This window comes from Lissotriton vulgaris, chromosome 7, assembly GCF_964263255.1.
Source record: "Lissotriton vulgaris chromosome 7, aLisVul1.2, whole genome shotgun sequence".
Taxonomy (NCBI): Eukaryota; Metazoa; Chordata; class Amphibia; order Caudata; family Salamandridae; genus Lissotriton; species Lissotriton vulgaris.
The window spans coordinates 1,026,513,595-1,026,529,770 of NC_141695.1; the positions used below are offsets into that span (position 1 = coordinate 1,026,513,595).

Consider the following 16,176-nt stretch of genomic DNA (forward strand, 5'->3'; position numbering starts at 1 on the left):
TTTCTATGGTGCCTTTTTTTTTGCTCTTCTATGATTTTTCCTTTTTCTCTGGTCGGTGTTAGGCATACTGGGGGATGGGTGGCGGCGCGCATGTTTAGGGGTCGTTGAAATAGCTTTCTGGTGGCGTGACTCGTTTGTGACCCTCCTTTGGTCGGGACTGGCATGTGGTGAATCGAACTGTTTGGTGCTGCTGTTCCTAGTCAAGTCCCACCTACACGGACCTGTTTTTTATCTTTTACTAGTTTATGTGCGGAGTACTGTGTTCTGATCTAAATAGTCGCTTAAAAAGTTCAAAATTAACCTGCATTGCTCCTGCGCCTGGGTACTGTGGTGTTTCCTGCTCTGTACTTTACGCTACACTTGCTGCTCGACTGCATTACCCTGTCACCGTATTGCATGCACTTGTGCTTCATGTGAGTTCGTGGCCGGCCGGACGGTTGTAGGCCCGTATTTGTACTGACTTTATGCACAATAAAGGTTTTCAAAAATTTTAAAAAAAATAAAAATAAAAAAAAAAGAAGGACATGCGGGTTCAATTTAGTTTCCGGCCGGCAAGCTACGAGATGGTTGTTCGTTTGGAGGAAAACAATTAAAAGTCGAACGGTAAGCTAAATCGAAGAACTCCCGGATAGATTCAGCGACAGTCCGGGTTGAGATAGCAAATTTATAACAGTCTTTATCCCTTCGTTTTTTTAGTATCGTAAACGGAAACAGCAGCGAGACCGAAGTCTAAACCACAAGGCTCGCAGGTAAAAGTACTAATTGTTTCCCTCCCACAACTCACCAATAATTTTGTATAGAATGGCACACTGACGGACGCTCTTTGTTCCATTCAGGTTTCCTTTACGTATGCGAGGCTCAGACAACATGCAGGTGAGCCCTTCACTCGAGTCTTAACACGCGTTTAACTCAGTTTTGGTTTTTCGGTTTAACGGCTTGATAACATTCGTTCTTGTCCTTCATTGTAGATGCAGTACTAATTGAACTACAGGTAACTTAATTTGCTATTCCCTACTAATAGAAATTCAGTTTTGGTGACAAATAGACAAACTCCATATGACCGTTGAACTCTCCTTTTTTCAGAACACTGCCAAATAATAAAAACGAGCTAAACAGATATTCCTTTTTATTTCCACGCATTTTGGGTAAGAATCAGTTGAGTAACTTTAGAGCGTTGAATTAGAACACTCCAATAAGCAAAATAAGTAATATTCTCCTTGTTTGTATCTTTTTTCAACAGACCCCCGACGAAGGGGCAAAAGCCCCGAAATGCATTGGGTTTTTTCTATTTTTGCGTTTTGGAAATTGTATTATTTGATTGTATATGTAAAGTTGTATCTATGAAATATTTACTGATTTCACAAGTAAAAATGTATGAAGAATAAATGTAAATGTGATATTCTCGTGATACTGAGACACTGATGAAAATAAATATAACGGTTTAAAGGAGAAATACAATTTTTGAGTAGTGCGTACTAGAGTCCTGTTGATTCATTGCACCAGGCCTTATTCATATCACTGTCTTGAGTCTGCACAACTTCCATATCTATTAAGCTCTGCCAGGAGTTGGTGTCGAGCAGAATATAATCAATACGGGAGGGGCTACTAAGTTTATTACATGTCATTGCCCCGTTTGGGTCAGATGGTGTTCTCCCATTTAGAGCTCGAAGATTGTATTCAGTTGTTAGGGCATTCAATTGCAGGACTCTCGGGGTCCACTTTTTTACGGGTGCCAGAGTTAACAGAGGGATTGACCGCACACAGTCAACCTCATTCACACACATAAAATCATCTTTATCTAAGGGTTCATAAGTACAATTAAAGTCACCTCCAATGACAATGCTGGATAGTGGACGAATACATGCCAATGCTCCTTCAAGAAGTGCTATAGTGGGGGACGTTTGGCCTCCTGGCGTCCCTCGAGCATAGACATTGAACAACTCAAAACTTTTATGACCCTTAATCGAGATATGTAATATATCATCTGTTGACCACGAACGAATGGTGATGACCAGGTTAAGTGAAATTTTGATCCAAATATGTAGGCCCCCAGATGGCCGACCCCTCCCAGTACTGATAGCTGGTATAAAATAAATTGTGTATCCACATTTATACTGAGGGGATATACTCCAGGTCTCTTGGAACAAGCAGATGTCGAATTTATCTATGAATTCGTTCCATTCTGGTTTGGACATGTTTCTTACCAGACCAGCTATATTCAAAGAAATTAACTTAATTACACCTAAGTTAGGGTTAACCTTCTTTATGTGTACTCCTGTTTCTTTTTCTCCGTTATCTTGGTATTGGGATTCTTTTAGTGTCGGCGCAATCCTGAAGATATCCTCCCCAAATGGGACAATTACCACATCATTATTCTCTCTATCATATTTCCCCGGACATTCTATATTGTAATCGGCTATTTTGACTATGTTGTCACTCAAGGTCCCACCACACAGTCAATCAATCCCTTCCATCCCTTCAAACATAGAATAGCGGTTGAATGTGGGGACATTGAAACCATAGCTAAGAAATTCACGTCCACGTATTGGTGGGGGATGAGCTGGTCTTTTCAACAATGATTGTGGGTAGAAATAGATCAGGTCTCTGGTTGTAATTCCCTCCCTTTCACTCCCATCGTACCATTCCCCAATGAATTTGGAGACTCTATGGTCTCTAAAATTTATGATAATCACATCCCCATTTTGATCCTTTGGTCTACGACCCAACCACCCAACCCTTCTCACATTCAGTATTTTCCCCATTCAGGTTTGGTGGTAATGGTCTATTGTTTGCCAACCAATGTATAACCTTGTTCTTCAGAGTGTGGAAGTTCTCTCGCTTACCATCTTCAAGTTCTGGTACACCTGTCATAATTACTACAAATGGTGCTGCCTGGGGTGGAAGGTCTACGTTCCTCTTGAATACTCTAGGTGGCTTACAGTGTGAGTTACTCTTATTTTCTTTCGGGGCAACTGAGTTGGTTTGTCTGCTATTTGTTTTTTGTTCCGGTGCAGATCCTCCCCCTTTTTCACTAACGACATTTGATTGTACCTTGGGTATATTAATAGCTGCCTTAAGTCCCTTTTCTGTTGCTATTTCAGGTTCCTTGCTGCTTTTTTTGACTCCGTTAGGGGGCACAGTAGGAGCAGGTAGACCTCTATGGTTTTTAAATGTGCTTGTGAGTAGTTCCCTGGTTTGGTTAGCATTCCTCTGTATCGAGGTTTCAATCTCCCCCAGCTCTTCTGTTATAATTTTAACCCTATGTGTTAACGGGAGTATTAAGGACCTTACTAAATGTTCTATGTTTCCCAAGAGGTCTTTTGCAATATCATGAATAGACGACTGGGGGTCACTCTTGTTACTATCTAGAGCTGTTTGGACCACCCCCTCAGTCATTGATGGATTATAGACAACACTTTGAGGTTTTGTGATTCTTCCTTGTCGAGACCGCCCCCCTCGTTTCCTTTTTTTCGCTCGAGTTGTAGCAGGCAAATTGCTATTTTTAAATGTTTCCGCTATGGGGGGAGAGAGGGCTTTCTCCTCGTCAGAAGAGATTTCTACAAAAGAGTCTGCATTTGAACTATTAATATTACAGTCAGATAAATTGTCTAACTCCCTCAACTGCAGCGGAATACTAACATCACCCCCTTTTTCGGCTTCATGTGGGCTATTAACATGTTTAATCATACCCATAGAAGAACGTTTGGAGTGCATAGGAAATGTGGGGTCTACTACACTAGAGGGGGTCAAAGACTGTACATCCTGGGTAAAATTGTCATTGATATTGTCTCTGTTAGAATCACCAGAAACCTGATGTATAACAGGACAGGATACAAAAGATGGAACACAGAGAGAGTCCATGGTGGTATTGTCCATCGTATTGTTCGTAATTACGGAGGTCTCAGCTATCAACTAAAGTGGTAGGGATCCAACGGGTAATGAAAGTCGTCGTTCAGTATGCTCAATAGCATTTGCCACCACTACTATAGTCTTCTGTAACATGCGGTCTATCGCTGTTAGACTAGGTAAAGTAGTCTTTGCGTCTTTCAGCCTTTTGTTAGGAGGAGCAGGCATTTTAAACAACTACCTAAAGCTACCCCCTACAGCGTCCAAATACCCAAAGCAGATATTACAGAAAGAAGAATGGATAATGAATGATGAACCTTACTTGGTCGGCCTTACAAACCAGATTATAATCTTGTGAGTGAACCAGGGGGGGGGGGGAAGGGGGGGGGGGTGGCCCAGCCCAGCCTCCTTCGGCCTCCGAACGGCCACAAAACGGCCCGCCCTTGTCCCGGGCTTATCCCGGGACGCTCCCGCGCAGCGGGCTACTGTGCCTGTTATGAAGGGTAGACAGTGGTAGGGGGGCGTGGCAAGCAGGGAGAGCGGCCCAGGTGCTGGTGATGTAATCCTGAAGGGACTCATGGTAAACTGAGTCCCTGCTTCACCGCTCGCAGCCCTGCTGTTGGTCCTGCCCCCGCCTCCACCTCCAGCTGACTCGCTGCCTCTGTCCCAGGTGCGCTGACTACACTTTCGAGCCGCGATGCGGGACCCGCGTAGCGGGTCCGGCGAGCTGTAGCGTTGGTGTCCCTGGAAAATGGTCGATAATCTCCTCACAAACAGGTCAGTTCAAACAAAGCGTCCCCTTCAAACAAAGCGATAGATAGATAGATAGTTGTGTGTGTGTAGATGTATGTGGATGTGTGTGTGGTTGTGTGTGTGGTTGTGTGTGTGGTTGTGTATGTGGTTGTGTGTGTGGTTCTGGTTGTGTATGTGGTTGTGGTTGTGGGTGTTATGCTTTGTTTGGCTATGCTATGTTTTGTTATGCTATGCTATGTTTTGTTGTGTTTGGTATGCTATGCTATGTTATGCAATGTTTTGTTTTGTTCAGCTATGCTATGTTATGCTTTGTTTTGTTATGCTATGTTTTGGTATGTTATGCTATGTTTTGTTGTGTTTTGTTATGCTATGCTTTGCTTTGTTGTGTTGTGCTATGCTAGGCTTTGTTTTGTTATGCTACGCTGTTGTGTTTTATTATGCTATGCTTTGTTTTGTTATGCTATGCTTTGTTATGCTATGTTGTGTTATGCTATGCTATGCTTTGTTTTGTTATGCTATGTTTTGTTGTGTTGTGTTATGCTATGTTTTGTTATGTTATGCTATGTTTTGTTGTGTTTTGTTATGCTATGCTATGCTTTGCTTTGTTGTGTTGTGTTGTGCTATGCTAGGCTTTGTTTTGTTATGCTACGCTGTTGTGTTTTATTATGCTATGCTTTGTTTTGTTATGCTATGCTTTGTTATGCTATGTTGTGTTATGCTATGCTATGCTTTGTTTTGTTATGCTATGTTTTGTTGTGTTTTGTTATGCTATGTTTTGCTATACTATACTATGCTTTGCTATGCTATGTTTTGTTATGCTATGTTTTGTTGTGTTTTGTTATGTTATGCTATGCTATGTTTTGTTATGTTATGCTATGTTTTGTTTTGTTATACTATGCTTTGCTATACGATGCTTTGCTATACTATGCTATGTTATGTTTTGTTATGCTATGTTTTGTTATGCTACGTTTTGTTGTGTTTTGTTATGCTATGCTTTGTTGTGTTTTGCTATGTTTTGTGATGCTTTGTTTTGTTACGTTATACTATGTTGTTACGTTATGCTATGTTTTGTTAAGTTATGCTATGTTTTGTTACGTTATGCTATGTTTTGTTACGTTATGCTATGTTTTGTTATGCTATGCTATGTTTTGTTATGCTATGCTATGTTTGGCTTTGCTTTGTTATGTTATGCTATGCTTTGTTTTGTTATGCTATGTTTTGTTATGTTATGCTATGTTTTGTTGTGTTTTGTTATGCTATGCTTTGCTTTGTTGTGTTGTGCTATGCTAGGCTTTGTTTTGTTATGCTACGCTGTTGTGTTTTATTATGCTATGCTTTGTTTTACTATGCTATGTTTTGTTATGCTAGGTTTTGTTATGCTGTGCTTTGTTATGCTATGTTTTGTTATACTATGTTTTGTTTTGATATGCTATGATAGGCTTTGTTATACTATGCTTTGCTATGTTATGCTATGTTTTGTTGTGTTTTATTATTATATGCCATGCTATGCTTTGTTTTGTTGTGCTAGGTTTTGTTTTGTTGTGTTTTGCTATGTTTTGATATGCTTTGCTAGGTTTTGTTGTGTTTTGTGATGCTATGCTATGCTTTGTTGTGCTATGCTATGCTTTGTTTTGTTATTCTATCCTAAGCTTTGCTTCTTTATGCTATGCTTTTCTATCATATGCTTTGTTTTGTTATCAAGTTTCAAGTTTATTTGTTTGATTAATTAAAATCTTACAAAAAGGCAGAAAAAACTTCACCAGTTTTTAAAATATAAAACAATCGGATTTTCAATCAATTTACAAAGAGTTAAATATATATCATACACATTAAATAGAATAGTAGACTGTTCATTATTGTTTTTTACAAAATGCTGTATTGTATAAGGACCGTATTCACATAGTCTGTTGCTATGCTTTGTTTTGTTATGCTTTGTTTTGTTTTGCTATCCTATGCTTTATTTTGTTATGCTATGCTATGTTTTAATGTGTTTTGTTATGCTATGCTATGTTTTGTTATGCTATGATATGTTTTGTTGCGTTTTGCTATGCTATGCTTTGTTTTGCTATGCTTTGTTATGTTATGTTATGCTATGCTTTGTTATGCTATGTTTTGTTATGATATGCTGTTTTGTTATGCTTTGATATGTTTTGCTATGCTATGCAATGCTATGTTTTGTTATGCTATGCAGTTTTGTTGTGTTTTATTATGCTATGCTTTCTTTTGCTATGCTGTTTTATTATGCTATGTTTTGTTATGCTATGCTTTGTTATGCTATGTTATGCTATGTTTTGTTGTGTTTTGTTATTATATGCCATGCTATGCTTTGTTTTGTTTTGCTATGTTTTGATATGCTTTGCTATGGTTTGTTATGTTTTGCTATGCTATGCAATGCTATGTTTTTTATGCTATGCAGTTTTGTTGTGTTTTATTATGCTATGCTTTCTTTTGCTATGCTATGTTGTGTTATGCTATGCTATGCTTTGTTATGCTATGTTTTGATATACTATGCTATGTTTTGCTATGCTATGTTATGCTATGTTTTATTTTGTTATTCTATGCTTTGTTGTGTTTTGTTATGCTATGCTATGTTTTTATGTTATGCTATGTTGTGTAGTGTTATGCTATGCTTTGCTTTATTTTGTTATGCTATACTATCTTTTGTTATGCTATACTATCTTTTGTTATGCTATGTTTTTTGTGTTTTGTTATTATATGCCATGCTATGCTATGCTTTGTTTTGTTATGCTTGGTTTTGTTTTGTTATGCTATGTTTTGTTGTGTTTTGTTATGCTATGCTTTGTGTTTTGCTATGTTTGGTTGTGCTATGTTTTGTTGTGTGTTGTTATTATATGCTATGTTTTTTTCTGCTTTGCTATGTTTTGTTAAGATATGCCATGCTATGCTTTGTTATGCTATGCTATGTTTTGTTGTGCTATGCTACTCTGTTTTGTTGCGATATGCTATTCTTTTTTATGCTATGCTAGGTTTTGCTATGCTTTGTTGGGTTTTGTTATATGTCATGCTATGCTTTGTTATCCTATGCTAGGTTTTGTTTTGTTTTGCTGTGCTTTGTTATGCTATGCTATGTTTTGTTTTGTTATGCTATGCTATGCTATGTTTTGTTATGCTGTGATGTCTTGTTGCGTTTTGCTATGCTATGCTTTGTTTTGCTATGCTTTGTTATGCTATGTTTTGTTATGCTATGCTGTTTTGTTATGCTTTGATATGTTTTGCTATGCTATGCAATGCTATGTTTTGTTATGCTATGCAGTTTTGTTGTGTTTGATTATGCTATGCTTTCTTTTGCTATGCTATGTTTTGTTATGCTATGCTTTGATATGCTATGTTTTGTTATGCCATGCTTTGCTAGGTTATGCTATGTTTTGTTGTGTTTTGTTATTATATGCCATGCTATGCTTTGTTTTGTTATGCTCGGTTTTGTTTTGTTTTGCTATGCTTTGCTATGTTTGGTTATGTTTTGCTATGCTATGCAATGCTATGTTTTTTATGCTATGCAGTTTTGTTGTGTTTTATTATGCTATGCTTTCTTTTGCTATGCTATGTTTTGTTATGCTATGTTTTGTTATGCTATGTTTTGTTATGCTATGCTATGCTTTGTTATGCTATGTTTTGATATACTATGCTATGTTTTGCTATGCAATGTTATGCTATGTTTTGTTGTGTTTTGTTTTGTTATTCTATGCTTTGTTATGTTTTGTTATGCTATGTATTTTGTTATGCTATGTATTGTTTTGTTATGCTGTGCTTTGTTATGCTATGCGTTGCTTTGCTATGCTATGTTTTGTTATGCTATGTTTCGTTGTGTTTTGTTATGCTATGCTATGTTTTTATGCTATGCTATGTTGTGTAGTGTTATGCTATGCTTTGCTTTATTTTGTTATGCTATACTATCTTTTGTTATGCTATGTTTTTTGTGTTTTGTTATTATATGCCATGCTATGCTTTGTTTTGTTATGCTAGGTTTTGTTTTGTTATGCTATGTTTTGTTGTGTTTTTTTATGCTATGCTATATTTTGTGTTTTGCTATGTTTGGTTGTGCTATGTTTTGTTGTGTGTTGTTATTATATGCTATGTTTTGTTCTGCTATGCTATGTTTAGTAAAGATATACAATGCTATGCTTTGTTATGCTATGCTATGTTTTGTTGTGCTATGCTACTCTGTTTTGTTGCGATATGCTATTTTTTTATGCTATGCTATGTTTTGCTATGATTTGTTGTGTTTTGTTATATGTCATGCTATGCTTTGTTTTGTAATGCTATGCTTTGTTTTGTTTTGTTATGCTGTGCTTTGTTATGCTATGCTATGTTTTGTTTTGCTCTTCTATGTTTTGTTATGCTATGTTTCGTTGTGTTTTGTTATGCTATGCTATGTTTTGTTGTGTTATGCTATGCTTTGCATTATTTTGTTATAATATGCTATGTTATGCTATATTTTGTTATGCTATGCAATGTTTTGTTATGCTGTGCTCTGTTTTATGTTATGCTATGTTTTGTTATGTTGTACTTTGTTATGCTATGCTATGTGTTTTGTTATGTTTGGTTGTGCTATGTTTTGTTAGGATATGCTGTTTTGTTATGCTATGTTTTGTTGTGTTTTGTTATGATATGCCATGCTATACTTTGTTTTGTTATGCTAGGTTTTGTTTTGTTATGCTATGTTTTGTTGTGTTTTGTTATGCTATGCTATGTTTTGTTATGCTTTGTTATAATATGCTATGTTTTGTTATGTTTTGTTTTGCTGTGCTTTGTTATGCTATGCTATGCTCTTCTATGTTTTGTTATACTATGTTTCGTTGTGTTTTGTTATGCTATGCTATGTTTTGTTATGATATACTTTGCTTTATTTTATTATAATATGCTATGTTATGCTATGCTATGTTTTGTTATGCTATGCTATGTTTTGTTATGCTATGCTATGCTATGCTATGCTACTCTGTTTTGTTGCGATATGCTATTCTTTTTTATGCTATGCTATGTTTTGCTATGATTTGTTGTGTTTTGTTATATGTCATGCTATGCTTTGTTTTGTAATGCTATGCTTTGTTTTGTTATGCTGTGCTTTGTTATGCTATGCTATGTTTTGTTTTGCTCTTCTATGTTTTGTTATGCTATGTTTCGTTGTGTTTTGTTATGCTATGCTATGTTTTGTTGTGTTATGCTATGCTTTGCTTTATTTTGTTTTAATATGCTATGTTATGCTATATTTTGTTATGCTATGCTATGTTTTGTTATGCTATGCTGTGTTTTGTTATGCTGTGCTATGTTTTATGTTATGCTATGTTTTGTTATGCTGTGCTTTGTTATGCTATGCTATGTGTTTTGTTATGTTTGGTTGTGCTAGGTTTTGTTATGATATGCTATGTTTTGTTATGCTATGTTTTGTTGCGTTTTATTATGATATGCCATGCTATACTTTGTTTTGTTATGCTATGCTATGTTTTGTTTTGTTATGCTAGGTTTTGTTTTGTTATGCTATGCTATGTTTTGTTGTGTTATGCTATGCTTTGCTTTATTTTGTTATGCTATGCTATGTTCTGTTTTGCTATGCTATGTTATGCTATGTTATTTTTTGTTGTGCTATGCTACTCTGTTTTGTTGCGATATGCTATTCTTTGTTATGCCATGCTATGTTTTGCTCTGCTATGTTTTGTTGTGTTTTGTTATATGTCATGTTATGCTATGCTATGTTTTGTTATGCTATGCTATGTTTTGTTGTGTTATGCTATGCTTTGCTTTATTTTGTTATGCTATGCTATGTTTTGTTGTGTTGTGTTGTGTTTTGGTAAGATATGCCATGCTATGCTTTGTTTTGTAATGCTAGGTTTTGTTTTGTTATGCTATGTTTTGTAGTGTTTTTTTATGCTATGCTATGTTTTGTTGTATTTTGTTATGCTACGCTTTGTTATGCTATGCTGTTTTGTTATGCTATGCTATGTTTTGTTGTGTTTTGTTATGCTATGCCATGCTGCGCCTTGTTTTGTTATGCTATGCTATGCTTTGTTTTGCTTAGTTTTGTTGTGTTTTGTTATGCTATGCTATGTTATGCTATGCTTTGTTTTGCTATGCTATGCTTTGTTTTGCTAGGCTATGTTATGCTATGCTAGGTTTTGGTGTGCTAGGTTTTGGTGTGCTAGGTTTTGGTGTGCTAGGTTTTGTTGTGCTAGGTTTTGTTGTGCTAGGTTTTGTTGTGCTAGGTTTTGTTGTGCTAGGTTTTGTTGTGTTTTGCTATGCTATGCTTTGGTATTCTATTCTATGTTTTGTTATGCTATGTTTTGTTGTGTTTTGTTAAGCTATGCTTTGTTATGCTAGGTTTCTATTTTGCTATGCTAGGTTATGCTATGCTTTGTTTTGTTATGCTATGGTATGCTATGGTATGCTATGTTGTGTTGTGTTATGCTATGTTTTGTTATGCTTTGCTATGTTTTGTTGTGTTATGTTTTGTTATGCTATGCTATGTTTGGGTATGCTATGTTTTGTTATGCTATGCTCTGTTTTGTTGTGTTTAGTTATGCTATGTTTTGTTGTGTTGTGTTATGCTATACTATGTTTTGTTATGCTAAGCTATGTTTTGCTATCCTGGTGTGGGGTTGTGTATGTGTGGTGTTGTGTGTGTGTGGGGTTGTGTGGGGTTGTGTATGTGTGGTTGTGTGTGTGGGGGAGGGTGTTGGGGGGGGTTGTGTGTGGTTGTGTGTGTGTGTGTGGGGTTGTATGTGTGGGGTTGTGTGTGTGTTTTTTTTGCGTGTTTGTGGTTGTGTGTTTGTGTGTGGGGGGGTTGTGTGTGTGTGGGGGGTTGTGTGTGTGGGGTTGTGTGTGTGGGGTTGTGGTTGTGTGTGTGTGGGGAGGGTTGTGTGGTGTGTGAGGGGTTGTGTGGTGTGTGGGGGGGTTGTGGTTGTGTGTGTGGGGTTGTGTGTGGGGGGGTTGTGTGTGTGTGTGGGGGGATGTTTGTGTGGCATTAATACTAAAAGCATCTCAAAATAAAGGAACACAAACATTGGGTTTGTGGAAAGAGAAAGCACATTGTAAGTCAAACGGTGCAGCAAAGCATTAACACAACAGTGTTCTTTGAAGGATAACATCATAGGGGCGCTGCTAAAGTTTTCACGGGCGAAAGTGACACATGTCCTTTGATGTTTGATGTTCTTTGAAGGAGAACATCAAAGGGGCGCTGCTAAATTGATTGCCGGCGAAAGTGATCTCGGGCGCTTAATGAGGCTGACAAATGGTGCGCGCACCCGGCGCACATGCACTGTGCCCGATCCGCCTGCAGACTGGGACTTTTATGAAAATTGTTGTAAACTGTAAAATTTATTGTATATCAATTTTGATGAGAATATTGCTGTATACTACACTACAGACGTAACTTGTTAGAAGATAAAAACTATAGGTCAAACGAGTATGCTCTGAGCCTGCTAGATTCAAAATTGTGTTGTTGACTATATTACCTGATGTACTGATTAATTTTAATTTTTATTGATGAAAAGAGATAAAAGCGTTTTTAATAAAATGAACAAACGAAACCTATTTTGCATTTGAACAATCCTTAAGTTGTGTAATGTTAGTCACTAGATGGGTCTCTTTATCAGTGTGAGAATTCATTGAGTAACACAGAAAGGAAATCTTTTGTTTAAGACACATATTTAGCAACACACGTTCTTTCATTGGGTTCCTTGGGACTAGCCTCCGATGTCCCACAAAGTCCCTTTTACTTTTCAACTCTATTAGAGTGTTTTCAGGGTTGTCTTAATAAAGAAAGACACCCCTCTTGAGGGACAACACCAATTTTCCTTGGTAGTGGCAGCAGAGAAATTCAAAAAGCTGTTTGTAGAGCGGTCATGCTTTAGCCATGATGCCTGGAGTAGCAATGATGTCTAAATGATGTGCCAAGTGACCAGGTACTAGCCTGGCAATATTAAAAGGAGGTATTCTCCAACAATGTTGCCCCTTTGAACACTTCTCTGAGCAAAAGTACCCCTATGTTATTATGTAACTTCTCTGTAGCTTCCAAGATCCCAAGGCAGATCACAGCGGAGCGAAAATTAGTCTGCAATAATTCGACCCTACTCTGGGACTGGGTAGTTTTTTAGGTGTGGGCTAAAGACAGCTTTAGCCGTCTCTCCAAACTTTTGTAATAAATAATATACTGTATATGAATATAAATTATATATAGACAGAATAGTTTCAGCCATTGCTCAAGTTGGAGTGTCATTCAAACATTGGATCTTCCCACAAGCAGTATACATAGAGTGGGGCATGGGTCAGCCCCTTTTAGCAATTGCTTTATTGCCAGCATCAGTCATATTTTCGGATCAACCCATAGAACACTCATTTGATGTTTAGAGTGTCACTGAAATGGAGTGATGGCAAGTCCAACCCACTTCAAAAATACTTCATTGAGCTGCGTGAACAGGCTCCAAGGTACAGGGCTCAAGAAGCTGCTTAAATATTGGTCTGCACAGAGGCATTACATCCTTAATGCTGCACGCATTGCCCTTTAGGCAAACAATGCTGAGCCATATGCTTTACAATACAATACCAGTGATGTGGCTAATGATTTCAAAATAAGCCACAGAAGAGATACCGAAGGGGGAGGTGTCAGTCATTAAGTATTTTTTCAGGTCATTTGAGATTTTGGAGAAATGTTTTTTCTCAAAGCTTAAGGCTATTGTGCATCACAAAGTTCACTGTCTCACCGAAATAGCAGTTACATTTTGCCCATACAGTTTGGCGTGAGCAGGTTAGGTTAAGCAGGAATGTGTCCTTTTCTTTCCACTAACCAGGTCTGCTCAGTATGGAGTTCGCCTTTTGTATGTTGGTTTTAAAAACCTGTCTTTGTTCTGCTGAAGTGACGGGCCATAGCTTTAAAGGCTCGTGTAGCTCTGCTATTATGAAGCTGCTGTACCCTAGCCTTACAAACACGGAGTAACTGCAGTTTTCCTTACACTACAACACCGTGATTGATTGACTGATTGATTGATTGAAGCAGTATTTGAAAAGTCAACACGTAAAGCTCTATTGTTTACAGGAGTAATTATTTAACGTTGATTTGCTTTACATGCTTTCATTTCATTCATTTTACTTAAGAATGCTTTGCGGCTGTTCCGCAGTGCGACACCACCGTTGCTATTTGATAGGTCACGTTAAAATGAAAACAAACTGCTGTAATTTAAACAGTTTTCAAACTAATAGGAATGTCCAAACATTCTTACATGCACCCAGACTCTGCAAAGTTTGAATGCATGTGGCTATGGTTGAGAAATCTCTGGTTTTAAAGTGGGCTAGTACAGTTGGAAACATTGAAGGAAAAAAGCTACTCTTTGCCCTTTAAAATAAAAAGAGACAGGGTGACGTTAGTCTGGGGTTGAGCCACCCATGGCAATGCTGCAAATCAAGGATAGATGCGCACACACCATATCATCCTGGTGCCCACTTAGACCTCAGTCTATACTGATGTCGAAACGAATCCCATAAAATATATTTACAAATTGACCAACGTTGGGGACATCAAACTCTGATGGCAACCCCTCTGCAGTAAATTTATGTGTCCTACTTTTGGGAGGAATGAACTCCCCTCCACCCTGTGTTTAAAGTGCAACCTGTGTGATGCAGGAGAATCATTGATCCATCACTGCAAAAAGTAAAAAGAAGGAGAAAATTGAATGAGAACTGGGTGTCGGACAGAATCTGAACATTCTTAGATTTTACAACAGGTGATGGCCCACTCAGGAACACTCTCGAAATACTGCCAGTAGTTTGGGATGACCGGGCTGTAATACGACCATGTACCATGCCAAAAAATATGATATCTTTACAGAAAGTGGTACAGATCTTCCGTTGTGTTCAGCCCGTTTGGTACCTTGGAATCTAATTCCAGAATCATTTTCGATTCCAATTGCCGGAGCATCCTATCCCTGTTCCCTCCCCTTCTAGGCTTTGGAACCGAGGTTAGGACAAAGTAACTGAGACACTGTAGATCATTCCCATGCACACTTTTAAAGTGTCTCGCCACGAGATAGGAGCTGTCGTTGTTGACTATTGCCAGAATGTGCTGCAATATTCTGGCATGCACCGGAAGCCTGGTGCTACCCACGTATCTCAGGCCACAGGTGCATGCCAGAACATAAACAGCATACTCTGTTTTGCAACCATAATTTCCTTTAATCGGCAATGGAGTAGGGCAAAATGGAGTGGTGTAATATTGGGTGTTTACCCCAAATTTACATGCCCTGCAACTGGTACATTTGTAAAACCCCAGCCGGGGTGGAAACCAAGACTTCTTTTTTAACAGTTCAGGGAAAGGGTTTGAAACATGTGTACGTAGGGAGGGTCCCCTCTGAAACGTAATATTGGGTGAGTTTGGCAGATGAGATGATAACACTGCATTAGTCTTTAATATAGGCCAGCTTTTAGTAAAAATTGACCAAATCTTTCGGTCTTGGCAACTATATGCAGTGATAAACCTGATGGTAGATTCGGCCGAATCTTCCTTGGTCCCCGTAGTTGGGACCATCGGTTTAAACAGTGTTTCTCTAGGTCTCTGATTCATTTTTTTGACCGCTCTCCTCAATATATTCTCCTTATAACCTCTCTCTCTGAACCTGTCTAATGCTTCTGTAGTGCAGGATGCCAATTCCTCATCACTGCTACATATCCTCTTCAGGCGGAGTAGTTCCCCGTAGAAGATATTGTCAATAACATGACGGGGATGGGCACTTGTGGCATGGAGGGTTGTGTTGCCCGATGTGTCCTTTCTATGGAGGGTGGTGGACAGTTTACCTGCTTTGATAAAAACCTTGACGACTAAAAAGTCCACTGCTGTTCTACTCATGTGATATGTGAACTTGAGATTTTCCTCATTGTTATTTAGCGTCATGATGAATTCTTTCGCACTTGTTTCATCACCCCTCCAAATTAAAAACACATCGTCTATAAAACGAACCCACATTCCTACATGCTCGGAGAACACTGCGTGGTGTTCCCCCATGAGGACCCGCTTCTCCCACCAGCCCACGTGTAAACACGCGTAGCTGGGAGAAAAGCAGGCCCCCATGGCAACACCTCTTCTTTGCACGTAGACATCATTACCAAACATAAAATAGTTATGGTACAGACTCCAATTCACAAACTCCACCAACATCTTATTGTGATTGTAACAATGCACTGGTCTTGTGCTCAGAAAGTATTCCAGTGCTTGGAGCCCTGTTTGGTGGTCTATACTTGTATAGAGGGCTTCGATGTCCAACGTAACAAGTAAGGAGTCTTCTGTCCACGCAATGTTCTTCAATTTTTGTAAAAAGTGACCTGTATCCCTTATGTATGTCAGCAGACCTGTAACCAGGGATTGCAAGAAATAGTCAGTATATTGTGCCAGGTGTTCCGCTATACTGTCTATGGCCGATATGATTAGCCTCCCTGGAACCGGAGACTTGCCCTTATGCACTTTGGGAATAAGGTAGAACCTGGGCATGACCGGCTGTTCCACATGAAGAAACTTAAATTCCTCGCTAGAAATCAGTTCTTCTCTTTTATATTTGAAAAGGAGTTTTTTCAATTGCT

At 38.3% G+C, this 16,176-nt stretch overlaps 1 protein-coding gene across 2 annotated transcripts in view; it reads right to left on the bottom strand.

Annotated features, from left to right (window-relative positions):
- Window positions 1-16,176, bottom strand: part of RUFY1 (RUN and FYVE domain containing 1) — a 717,137-nt gene that overhangs the window by 663,463 nt on the left and 37,498 nt on the right. The window lies entirely within an intron of this gene.